Source organism: Macrobrachium nipponense, chromosome 24 (genome assembly GCF_015104395.2).
Source record: "Macrobrachium nipponense isolate FS-2020 chromosome 24, ASM1510439v2, whole genome shotgun sequence".
Classification (NCBI taxonomy): domain Eukaryota; kingdom Metazoa; phylum Arthropoda; class Malacostraca; order Decapoda; family Palaemonidae; genus Macrobrachium; species Macrobrachium nipponense.
In genome coordinates, this window is record NC_061091.1 from 34,479,244 (window position 1) to 34,493,449 (window position 14,206).

At 37.5% G+C, this 14,206-nt stretch overlaps 1 protein-coding gene across 2 annotated transcripts in view; it reads right to left on the bottom strand.

Annotated features, from left to right (window-relative positions):
• The window catches only part of LOC135205576 (patatin-like phospholipase domain-containing protein 4), a 147,315-nt gene that overhangs the window by 37,321 nt on the left and 95,788 nt on the right, over positions 1 to 14,206 (bottom strand). The gene's annotated exons all lie outside the window — the stretch shown is intronic.

Consider the following 14,206-nt stretch of genomic DNA (forward strand, 5'->3'; position numbering starts at 1 on the left):
ATCGTTACCCAGGTGCGCAAGCGCGAATTTCTTTCTTCTCGCACTAAAAAACATCAGCAACACATCTCAGAAATTATTTCGTCACTTTGACATAATTTTTGCACCATTTTATATTAGCCTTTACATGGAGTATTGTATATGAAAATGTGCGCAATTTTATGTAGAATACAACTAAAAACAACTCATGATTGTAGCTTTCATCAGCTTTGAAATATTTTTATATAAATAACGATAAGTGTCAAAATTTCAACCTTCGGTCAACTTTGACTCTACCGAAATGGTCGAAAAACGCAATTGTAAGCTAAAACTCTTATATTCTAGTAATATTCAATCATTTACCTTTATTTTGCGACAAATTGGAAGTCTCTAGCACAATATGTCGATTTATGGTGAATTTATGAAAAAAAACTTTTTCCTTATGTCCGTGCGGTAACTCTTCCGAAAAAATCATAAATTTTTTTGTACGATTGTCGTAATGTTTGCACCATTTTAAATTAGTCATAACATAAAGTTTTATATATGGAAATGTGCGCCATTTCATTTAGAATACACAATAAATAATCCATGGTTGTAGCTTTTATCAGTTTTGAAATATTTTCATATGAATAACGATAAGTGCCAAAATTTCAACCTTCGGTCAACTTTGACTCTACCGAAATGGTCAAAAAACAGAATTTTAAGCTAAAACTCTTAAATTCTAGTAATATTCAATCATTTACCTTTATTTTGCAACAAATCGGAAGTCTCTAGCACAATATTTTGATTTATGGTGAATTTATGGGAAAAAAAATGTTTTCCTTACGTCCGCACGGTAACTCTTCCGAAAAAAATCATAAATTTTTTCGTCCGATTGTCATAATGTTTGCACCATTTTAAATTAGCCGTTACATAAAGTTTTATGTTTGAAAATGTGCACAATTTCATGTAGAATACAACAATACAATAATTGAAGGTTGTAGCTTTTCTCATTTTCGAAATATTTGCATATAAATCACGATAAATAGAAAAAAAACCACGTTCGGTCAACTTTTTGACTCTACAGAAATGGTCGAAAAACGCAATTGTAAGTTAAAACTCTTACAGTCTAGTAATATTCAGTCATTTATCTTCATTTTGAAACAAATTTTAAGTCTCTAGCACAATATTTAGATTTATGGTGAATTTAAAAAAAAAACTTTCCTTCCCTGCGTGCGCGGATTCTCCACCGCAAATCTCCGAAATGCATACGTCGCATTCTCATAATATTTGCTCCGTTTCACATTAGGAGTTTCATAGAGTTTTATATATGAAAATGTGCGCAATTTCATGTAGATTACAATAATAAATAATTGAAGGTTGTAGCTTTTCTCATTTTTGAAATATTTACATATAAATAAAATAAAAAAAAATTGACATTCGGTCAACTTTAACTCGTCCGAAATGGAAAAAACTGCAATTGTAAGCTAAAACTCTTACAGTATAGTAATATTCAATCATTTATTCTAATTTTGAAACAAATTGGAAGTCTCTAGAACACTAAATTACGATCATAAAGTTTTAGGTTTGAAAATGTGCACAATTTCATGTAGAATACAACAATAAAATAATTGAAGGTTGTAGCTTTTCTCACTTTCGAAATATTTGCATATATAAATCACGATAAATAGAAAAAAAACCACGTTCGGTCAACTTTGACTCTACCGAAATGGTCGAAAAACGCAATTGTAAGCTAAAACTCTTACAGTCTAGTAATATTCAGTCATTTATCTTCATTTTGAAACAAATTTGAAGTCTCTAGCACAATATTTAGATTTATGGTGAATTTTAAAAAAAACTTTCCTTCCCTGCGTGCGCGGATTCTCCACCACCGCAAATCTCCGAAATGCATACGTCGCATTCTCGTAATATTTGCTCCATTTCACATTAGGAGTTTCATAGAGTTTTATATATGAAAATGTGCGCAATTTCATGTAGATTACAATAAAAAATAATTGAAGGTTGTAGCTTTTCTCATTTTTGAAATATTTACATATATATAAAAAAAAAAAAAATAGACATTCGGTCAACTTTAACTCGTCCGAAATGGTAAAAAACAATTGTAAGCTAAAACTCTTACAGTATAGTAATATTCAATCATTTAATCTAATTTTGAAACAAATTGGAAGTCTCTAGAACAATATTTAAATTTATGGTGAATTTTTGAAAAAAACATTTTTACGTCCGCTCGTTATGAATTCATGCATAATTTTGTGATAAAATTTTCTCTGTGTTGCTTTGATCGTTTTACAATGTGTTATATACCAAAATGATTGCAATTTAGTGTACAATACAAAAAAAATTAACTCCTCAGCTTTAACCATTTTGCTCACAGCGGGATTTGAATACAATTATATATGAAATTTTGTTTTCGTGCTATCATATATCGCATTATTTATATATGATAATGATATTTTTTTCATTTCTGATGGTTGCATACTAAACTTCAGGCAATGACAAAAAAAGGAGCCAAAAATGAACTCTTAATCTTGAAAACTAAGTGCGCTGTGATTTTTTGAAAAAAAAAAAATTTTCGCTTCGGCGCTCACTCCGAGACCCCCCCGGCATACGGGAGACAATTTTTATTATACCCCTTCGGCGTTAATGGGTTAACTGATACTATATCCATACTACATCACATTATAAAGTTTCATCATATATGTAAAGTCTACTATACTTTAGCTTAGCATGAAAAAGTAACTTAAGATCATATTCCTTAAAGAACTTTAAACTGTTCAAGATACTTGAGAGGAAGCTCTCAAAATATGTATTAGCATTATAAAAAGCATTAAGTCCAAAATTAAAGATACTCAATAATGAACTTTAACAGCCAACAAAACATCAAGAAGCTTCTAAAAAGAAACGACAAGTTTCAGATATATTGTTGAGGACTTTATGCATGCAAAATCCCATGTAGTAAAAGGAGCTCAATACCCTAAAACAAGCACCAAAGATAGTTTTACTAAAAAGGTGACAGCAAATATAATTCACCACAGTTAGAAAAACCAAATTTTCTAAAACTACAGAATAATATAAAACTTAATCCACATAAAATGAACTGTAACTAAACCATGCAGAACATACAACTGGATGTTGCAAAAACAATAAGAAATACAGTAACACACCGAGTTAACGGACTGTGATATATCATATGTATGGATACGTCAGTGCAAAATAAAAATATCAATTTAAGGGTTTTTATTTACAGAGCGAGCACCAAACAATTTTTTAAAATCAGGTGCTCTTAGCGGGTAAACCATTTGACTACCAGCATCCCTTGCATTACCATGTCTGACTTGTGCTCGCTTTGTTATCTCAACCCTTTGTGTACAGCACGTGGTGTCGTTCACTTTCCTGTGATTATTATATGCAGTGATTTGTGCAATGGCTTCTCCCCAAGAAGAGCGTTCAAGGAAGCATTTAAGCATCCAGGAAAGCTGGATTGCAAAGGTAGAGAGTAGTTAGTCTACGAAAAGTGTGGCTGAACATTATGCTATTGGTGTACAGAAAATGTCTGACATTTAGGAATAAAGGCTGATATTGGACATGGAGGAGACAAAGCTGGTGCTCCTCGAAAATCTATGAGGGTATCGGACAACGACAAACTTCAGGAAATGATACTGAAATGGTACATGCAGTAACATACAGCAGAGTCAGCATCGGTGCTGAACAGCTCATCAAGGCTGCCAAGAAACTGAGAGTTCGTGCTAGCCTAAAAGAATTTACAGCATCAATTGGTTTGGCTTTTTGCTTTAAATGCAGGCATGGTTTAGGCCAAAAACCAAAAGTGCAGGAGAAACATTGTCTGCTGGCAAATATGCTGCTGCAAAATTCAGAGAAAAGATTTGTCAGTTGATCGAGGACGAAGGCTTGGTGCTATCTCAAGTTTATAATGCTGATGAGACTGGCCTTTATTTCAGGAAGATGCCTGATCATACGTAAGTATATGTTAAGCAAGAAGAAAAGAGGGCAAAAAGCCACAAGATAAGTTACGAAAGAATTTCCATTCTTTGTTGTGTGAATACTAACGGAATGCACCGACTCAAGCCTTTGTGCATCAGCAAGGCAAACTGGCCATGGTGCTTCCAAAACATCAACATGAATGACCTTCCAGTTCTCTATGATTTTTTTGAAGGATGAATGGTTCACCATGTATATCTTTAATCATTGGTTCTTCAATTATTTCATCCCGCCATCATCAACTGCTAAATGAAGACCCTAAGATTTCCTGGGACTGTGTATGTGTGTGTGTGCCCTACTGATCCTCGATAATGCACCAGCTCATCCCAACATAAAAGAAATGGCCAACACAAGTGGCCAGGTTTATTGTCATTTTCTTTCACAAAATACATCTTTGATCTAACCAATGGATCAAAGAATAATTGTGGCAGCAAAGAAGCTCTATACCAGACTCTTCCTGAAGGAAGCGCTTGTGTGACAGAGCGTACCAAAGAAACAAGAGGACACTGGACTCTTGCATACACATATGAAGACTTTCAATCTTCACTCAGCTTTCCATAATTGGGCAAAGGCATGGGATAGCGTGAAAGTATCCACTCTGCAAAATGACTGGAATAAATTGCTGAAGAGTGAAGATTCCATCATTGATTTTCGGGGATTTGAGGATGACGTCATCCTCGACCAAGGTCAAGGATGTGAAGGGTGGATGGAGGAAACAACAGCTGCTCCTGGTTATGAAACACTCATAGGGGAAGAGATAGCTGAGCAGGCAATGCATGAAGGAGCTGCTGCAGCAGGGAATGACGACGACAAGGAAGAGCCTTAGCGAAAGAAGGTGCCACTAGGTGAGATAGCTCAGTACCTGAACGTACTAATGGACTTTGTGGAGGACTGTACTGAGCCACACATCTCCAGTCTCTACTACCCCCTGTGTCAGGTAAAAGACTTTGTGCATGAACTTTATCTGCAAGGCTACGGAAGAAAGCAGATGAAGATCGATACCTTTTTTAGGCACAAGACACTGGTGACAAGTCCTGCTGCTACCCCTTCCCCCACCCTCCAGCCATCCATGCCCTTCATCTCGTCATTGATAATGCTGAAGAAGAAAATTGATGTAAGGCCCTCCCTGAAACACATCAGGTACTCCGAGGACAGCGATTCTGAATAAATTGCTGCCCTTCACCTGCTACTACCACATGAGAATTTGTCCTTTGCCTGCCACTACCACAGAGGAACTTAAGATCTTCATTTCACTTTCAAAGTGAGTACAGAGGGTCCCTCCTTAACGAAGAACTCGGTTAATGGCAATCCAGTTTTATGGCGCTAGACAATTTATGGCGCCATAACAGGCCAAGTTTCGGTTATCGGAGCCATAAGGTGCCAATAATAGTTATGGCGTCATAACATACCTAACAGAGGCACCATTAACCAGTTATCAGCGCCATTAACCAAAACTTGGTGCCATAAATCATTGAGTTTTGGTTAATGGCGGTTTTCGCTTATCAGCACCCCAGTGAGAATAGAATCCCTGCCAATAACCAGGGAGTGCCTGTAGTACAGTCATTATAAAATAGCCTAAGCCTGGGATAATACCATTAATTTTTATTTATTACTTTACAAATATTTTCCATGTTTATTGTACAGCTATGTAAAACTTGTTATTGTTACTGGTTTTTTATTATTTTACATTGCTTTCTATTCCAAAAATTATGCTAAAGCTTTCACTGTCCTGCCGTTTATATTAATAATAAAGCTTTTATCTTAATTTACAAGTACTGTTTATTTATATAAATATACCTGTATGTATAGCAAAAAAGAAAACTGAACAACTTCAATACTATGAGAGAAAAAGACTGCTTATGTATCAAGGGGTAACTTGATTAGTTGTCATGCTTCTGTAAGACAGATTTATCTAATCTCTATTCCATACAGGCAGTCCTGGTTATTGGCGAGGGTTCCGTTTCCGAGGTGGTGCCAACTAGCGAAAACCGCCATTAACCGAAACCCTGCAATTTATGGCACCATAACGACACTTATGGCACCAATAACTGGTTATCGGTGCCATGAGCACCATTATTGCACCTCTGTTAGGTATGTTATGGTGCCAAAAGGCGGCTTACGGCCCCATACGGCACCTTATGGTGACCAGAACTCGGCCTGTTATGGCACCATAAATCGCCGATTTTATGGCACTAAATGAGCCCCATAAAACTGTATAGCCAGTAACCAAGTCCGCTGATAACTAGGGACTGCCTCTAGATATTTTGCTATGTTTACATTAATATTACAGTATAATACTATTCTAAAACTAGTAAAAAATTGTAATAAGCATTTTAGGGCTGTCTGTATATAGGCAGTCCCCTATTAACCGAAAATTGCCAATTTTTGGTTATCGGCACCTCTGTTAGGTATGTACTATTGGCTCCGATCACTAGACAATCGCCGTAAAACTGGATTGCCGATAGCCAAGCCTGCCAATAACCAGGGACTGCCTAAATACTCAAGCAGAACAGTAGTCCAGTGAAATTAGGACAAATTAAAAAACTTATAAGCAAAAATTGGTAAATGACCTTTCTTGACATTTAGAAGTAAAATATCAAAAGACTTCATTAATCCAACTGAGCTTCGTCCACCATCTTGGAAAATGGCTCCCAAATTTCAGTTTTTCGCCATTTCATTGAAAAAAGTTAGTCTAACGAAAATTACTAAAAAGTACATAGTAATTAAAGAACATTAAATCCTCTACAAAAATGACTATACGCATTTTTCTCTATAAGTGATAGTTTTATAGATATATCAAAATTTTTGAGTACAGTATAAAATATTGGTACATACTTTTTTCTTTTCCCCACACCACCTACGAGATAGATGCGTAACCATTTTTTTTTTATGTGGTATATCCTAGAAGCCTAATCCGCAAACATTTCTTCTCACTTCTCCGTCACATGCTTAGTTCTTAGACTAAAAATTTGATCTCCAAGCCGAATTCCTTGGACGCTCCATTGCAGTAGAAGTAGATCGTAAAACACTTAATTCCTCTGTATGTGAATCACTGGGATTTGCATTGCTAATTTCTTATAATTTCTCATGCTGTATTTCTTCTAATTCATGGTCAATTATGTGCTGGTGACCCTCAATATGTTCTGAAGAATGCTCAGTGTCACTGCCATTTGTATCAATTGTAGGATTTTCTGATTCATCCATTATTTCTTCATCATCAGATGGGATAGTAGAGTTTGAGCAGGAAACAACTTGACAAGACACACATACAATACAACATTTTTAGGCCCCCTTTTACACAGCTGCACATCTGAACAATTCTTTGTGCATGTGCTAAACATCAAATGTAGTAACTTATCAGGTACAGGTGGTAAAGTCATGGTGACAGGAACCAAGCCATTAGTTTCTCTTTTCCATCCCCACTGCTGGGGGGCGGGGGGATGGATTGCTATGCCAAAGTTGAACCTGGTGATATACACTAAGAAAATGTTGTTTTGAAGCTGCTGCTGTTGGAGGAAGTCTTTCAAGTCTTACTCGCTGTTTAAAGTGAACAGCTGCTCTCCTGAAGCACTTGCAAAGTGGTTATAAGTAAGGTGGTTTCATCTGGAGCAAAGGAAATTGACTAGTTGGCATCTCTTGCCTGTCTAGGCCATGCTCCCTTTACGCCAGGGCTGTGCATTGACAGCAGGCTTGTTGTAATATAAATTGTAATTCAATTGAAAATAGGTCAAGTAATTATAACTGTAACTGTAATTGACATAAAGCATAATGCAATTACGCCAAGCCTGACTAACAGAAATTCATATGCTACACGGATGAAGACTTCATACTACAGGTATGATATCACCTGCAGAAATATTTCTTGGCAAACGTGTTAAACGACATTCAGACCATAAAAAGAGTGAAGTAGGTATTGGTGAGCACAGAACCCCATCGCCATAAGTACCGACCCAGTTCCCTGGTAGCTGACTCTTTCACATAGGTACACTATCGCAGGGCAGTCCAAGGCTTGGGCACCAACACCTTACTTCTACCAGAGGAACGCGAAAAAGCACACACAATGGAGGGATTTGGAACGTTCCCTATCACGAACTCAGTTCAACTTGTATTAGAACTTAAAATAAGTTTAATACATATTCTAACTTCTTGATAAGCTTTTCATAAACCAAATGGGGAGCAAAAGGTGGAGCTACAAAGAAAGTCTCAATACTAGCATTACCAAAATGCTTAGCCAAAGTAAGGATAGTTATAGATGATGGGACACTAGCTAGGGTAGAACTGACAGGTTTAAGTACTGACCTAACTAATTGCTTTCACAATTTATCAGCTTCCTTTCCTTCCTATATCTGACATATTTAGGCGTAAAGTCCTCAGAACAATCCCCTACGTTCCTTACATCTAGTTCCAAGATCACACGCTGTAACCCTGCTGTGATACAAACTGAAAGTTGATCTACTTTCAGTCCAACATCCTGCTTACACCAAAATCATTCCTACATAGCCTAATGTTACTGGTTTTACTTCGGGTGGAAGACAACATATGAAAATGACATTACTATACCGTAAACAGGTGCAAAACTGCCAAACTTCATAAACTACCAACAATCGCATAACCGCACTGTGACAAGAATTCTGACAAGCTAAAACATTCAAAACACAACTGGTGGAGAACAGCTGAACTAGACAAGTCATCCGGGCAGCCATTAAATTTTTTTTCTTGTTTGAATGCTGACTCACCTAATTGGCACGGAGGTATAAGCTAACTTTAACAGTAAGTAAGATTCATCTCCAATAACAATATAATGTAAGCCAGACTTGTTGGAAGATCCTTACAGAAAAAAATAGATACTCTATCTCATAGAGTACTAGTGACTCCTGTGCCAAACAGCAACACAAAGAACACCTTAACATATGAATGTATGCTCCTATACAACAAATACCTTCCTGCTGCCCAAATGGAACACCAGGATTTCCTAACAGCCTACACTGTTATGATAGGACTAAGAGGTTTACAATTCTCATACAAAATTTTGATGTTCTGCAAACAAAGGAAGGCACAATGAGTTCCACATCCATTTACTTGTGCTGACAACCTTCTCTAGTAACAGATTTGAAGGAATTACAAGATGCGCTTACAGGATGGATGTTGTGAGGTTTTACTTTCAAACAATGGCAAATGTGTATGAAAATGTGGACAAATTTGATTAACAACATAGAAGTGACCGGCCTCCTAATAACTGCGAATAAATTCTAAACTCCTCCTCCTCCTCAACGACTAAGTCTTTCTAGATAAATCTTTAGAGCTATAACTGGATATAGGGGAGCTTTCTCTTCATTCCTTCCTAAAACAGTTATATCAAGCGCTGCCACTAATCTGCAAAGGGCTTTACTTTGATGTTTTTAGCCCTAAGCAATGGGCAAAAAAAAAAAAAAAAATGAGACATGTGCCCCCTTGAACAAAGCCAACACTACAAAATGGGCTTGAAACTCACCGATGCAATTTGCTGCAGCAAGAGATAAAAGAAAACATGGTTTGAAAGTTTAGTATTTAAGGAAAATTTCATCAAAGGCTCAAAGTGAGGTAATTTCTGAGTTACATCTAAATTCTATCCTAAATAATGATATGATTTCAGGGATTCTAGCTCAAAGGATCAGAATACCTCATCCAAAGTCTTTCAGGGATTCTAGCTCAAAGGATCAGAATACCTCATCCAAAGTCTTGAGCAATATTAAAGTTAGCATGTCCCAAAACTAAAAACAACATAGAGTGATCTACTGTACTTGAGGACTGGAATAGAAAGTTGCTTCATGTACTTCAGATATTACAAGAACTTTTTTGGGTTATCTACAGAAGTACAGGTACTGGATATCCCTAAAGACAAGCACTAAGATCAATGAACTGACTACTGTTGTTGATAAGGTCTAACAGTGGAGGGTCTTCTAGACGGATCGGTTCCCTCTCAAAATGCCCTTAACTCACAAAAAAGACAGATGACTTTTTCTATGCAGTCAGATGCAACATGGAGGTTTTGATGAATCTTCTCAAATGTGGCTTCTAAGAAATATTTCCTTACCAGCAAACGGCAAAGAAATTATATCACCAAGAGAGGTAGCTCAGGAACCATTCCCCTAGCAGCCACCAAGAGCTAAAATGGCTTGAGTTTGCCAATGCTCACTACTTTTTGAAAACTTTCCCCAAGAATATAAATGGAGAAAAAGCAAAAAAAGGTCTAGCTCCTACCACTCTAGAAGCAAAGCATCTGCTATCCATGCCAGAGATTCTAGCATAGAGTGCAGCAAACTAGGAATTTTGCATTTTGTATTCCCCAGTGACTAGTCTAAAACTGGCTCAATTGCTTCCTTACATAACTCAAAACTTCCCTGCGTGAAAGTAGGCAGAGAAGGATATTCAGATGCCAGCATGGGTGGAAAATTAGCAAAAGGTACAATTGGCCAACGAAGAATTGGCGTAGTTTCTTCATCCATTGTTTGTTATGGAAATATTGCCATATGTAGATGCCAGATTATTTATTTATCAATACAGGCAGTCCCCGGGTTACGACGGTCTCGGCTTACGATGTTCCGAGGTTACGACGCTTTTAAATTATATTCATCAGAAATTATTTCCAGGGTTACAACGCATGTTCCAGGGTTACGACGCATGTTCCAGGGTTACGACGCATGTTCCAGAGTTACGACGCATGTTCCAGAGTTACGACGCCTACAAACGCTGATCTGGCAGATGAAATATGACACCAAAAATGAAAAATAATCAATATTCAAAGGTTTTTTTGATGAAAAATGCAATAAGAATGCAGTTTACATAGTTTTGAATGCACCTAAAGCATTAAAAGTAAGGTTTTCTTAGGATTTTTGACAATGTTCCGGCTTACGACGCATCTCAAGAACGGAAACCCCTTCGTAACCCGGGGAGTGCCTGTATATAATAGAAGATGTTATATTTGAAATAAATTAAATTGGAATTAAATACGTATACAGTGGACCCCGTATTCGCGTTCTCTGGATTCGCGGACTAACACATCCGCGGATTTCTCTCGGGAATGTTTCCCCGCATTATTCACGGAAAATTCGCATATTCGCGGTATTTTTCTATGAGAAATATCCACAAATTCCTGGGTTTTTCTATCAATTTCATCATAAAATGCACTTTTTGTGATAAAACTATTAAAAAAAAACAAATACTATAATAATTTTTGGTGGGTTTTTCTTGAGTTTTAACTAACAAAATAGGCTGTTTTCAGCATTTTTATAGGGGTTCCAACTATTCGCGGGCTTTAACTATTCACAGGGGGGTCTGGTATGCATCCCCCGCAAATACAGGGGGATCATTGTAGTATTTATTTGACACAGCAAAGATAATTATTCTGCAAAGTAAGGAAAATATATCCCATGAATCCACAATTCTAATCTTATTTCAACTAAAGCTTCATGAATCATGACAGCATATGCATTTTGAAGCTGGCTTTGCTGCCGCTCAATCTTGACTTAATGTATCATACAATTCTGGGGTGTCGTAAGTTCGTCACCTACAACCGATAATTAATACATTAAGCCTGTCAATATTCTTTCATAGCAAAGTGTAATTCAACGAATTTTGTCCTTTGATCAATAAAATTCATTGCATGACGTGTTTAGTAGGCCTAAATTTTACTTCTGATTTTGACACCTGATTAGCATAGGTCTATTTTCTGTAATATACTCTCTTGGATACTTGGATACGTAATAATGTGAATGAATATTTAAATCAGCAATACCTAAATTAATCTACTTTGATTATTACTGTTCTTCTTTTTTATTGGCCATGTTCTCCCTTTTTCTTATTCTTTTCATTATTGCTTAACATAATTCACTCAGGCCCCGCTATCTCATGTCAATAAGCAATCATAAGAAATCAAACACATACAATTTAGTCTTATTTTAATCAAATTCCTTGCATGTCATCCTGTTTCATCCACACATGTTGGAAAGCTGTGGGAGTCAAAGCTGACGAATAAATCAAGATAAAAGGCTTGTTTTTATACAGGCAGTCACAGGGTATCAGTTATTCGCGCCATGAGGGTTCTTATGGCATGCCATAAGAATGACTGGTTATCAGCGTCATAAGCGCCATTATGGTGCCATAAATCACTGAGTTTCTGTTAATGGCAGTTTTTGCTTATTGGTACACCCCCGGGAACGGAACCCCCGCCGATAACCGGGGATTGCCTGTAAAAGCCTTCTTGGGTTAATCTTACTGCAGCTATTCAATTCTTCTAAATAGAAATTAATTAGAATCAGTTTCACACATATGCTTAGATGTACTGCCAGAAGCATACATATTATAAATAGCTGAAAGGGCAGGTTCAGATATCAAGGGACTCTCACACTTAATACAATTATAAAGTTTTGGTATTGAATATTGTTGTAAGCCTCTGCTTAGGCTATACAGTGGTCCCCCCATATTCACGGGAGATGCGTACCACAAACCCCCCATGAATGTTTAGAATCTGCAAATAGTTGGAACCCCTATAAAAATGCTGAGAACAGCCTATTTTAGTAGTTAAAACTCAAGAAAAACCCACTAAAAATTTTTATACCTGGTTTTTTTAATAGTTTTACCACAGAAAGTGCATTTTAAGATGAAATTGATTGAAATAAAAAAAAAATAACAGGAATTTCTGGATATTTCTCATAGAAAACTACTGCGAATAGGCAAATTTCCTGCGAATAATGGGTAAATATGGTCCAGAGAGAAATCCGTGAATACATGAGTTCGCGAATCCGGAGAACGCGAACACCGGGGACCCCTGTACTTTTGACATAATTCCTAATTGCTACTATAGTTCGACAGATCTAAACTGAGAGATTGTTTACCTCTTTGGGTAAAAACCCTGTTGCCACATCTACCAGTATCCAGTTTTGAATACCTTACTCTATAACACAAGAATCAATAAATGGGTAGTTTAAAGTTTTTGGCATGTTTTGATGAACTTACGCGTTCACATAGTTATTATACTTTTATTTGTAAATAAAATGAGAAATCGCATTTGTAAACGTGACGGATGTTTCGAAAGATGCTGCCACTTTTCTTGTGACCTTTGACAGGCGATATGCAGGTGGGCCAAGCCTATTAAACCATGAAGTTTAAAGGACTTATCTCTTAAGCTACCCAGTCTAGCTGAGAACTTTAGCACCAAAAAAGTAATTTTGTCGAAAAATTATTTTTTCCTATATACAAACCTAGGTTGTCTAACAAAAGGATATCCGCGGGAACGCGCCGCCGCTACCGCATACAAAGAGTTCAAACTTGAATCGCTGTACCTGGGTCTGGGGTAACTGCGCGGGGTGAGCCCGGGCCAGCTTGGGTAGGTCATTGTGATACCATTCTTTGAGCCGTTAGAATACTTAGTCTAAACAGACACACTCTTCAAAAGGGGGGCCATAACTCAATGAGGGGTGGATGAGGAGGGCCATTAATCTGTTAGACAACCTAGGTTTGTATATAGGAAAAAATAATTTTTCGACAAAATTACTTTTGTTCCGACTAAGTACAAACCGTCGGTTGTCTAACAAAAGGAGACTCGAACTGAGGATGGGAAGGTGAGTGACCTGAATGTACCCTTTGAAGAGCCGCCAATAACTTCACACGACCTGATGTTAACCCAGACCCCCTACTCCTCATGACACTTTACACGGTAAGGATTCAATAGGGGAGAACCCAAGGGGCTCCGGCTGTTGTCCTAACCTATGGTACTAATACTCACTCAGAGAGCTGTTCCTGAAGGATTCTTAGCCATCATTCTACTCTCCAGGTAAGTCAGTAGTGGCCAAGTCGTGTCATGGACAGTACAGTCATACGTAAGATATTACCAGGAAAACTCACTCATACCCCTTACATTCGGCCAGACTTAGGCGGGAATTGCTGGGAGTGTGTGTGTGTGTATTTCCAAATTGAGGTACGCAGTGCGGGTGACCAACGCCTAGAGGATCTCTTGGGCTGCGACAATGGGGCCCAGAGAGAACACTTCTAGAGATTTGAACGTAACTTCTCGTAGGTAGAAGGAGGTGAAGGTGGTTTGACTCTTCCAGGTGCCTGCTCTCAATACCTGACCCACTGAGAGGTTCTTCCTGAAGAGCATAGAGGAGCCTATGCCCCTAACTTCGTGAGCCCTCACCTTTTGGCAATTGGTACTTCCTTGTTTTCGTAGGCCCTTCTTATAACCTGTCTGATC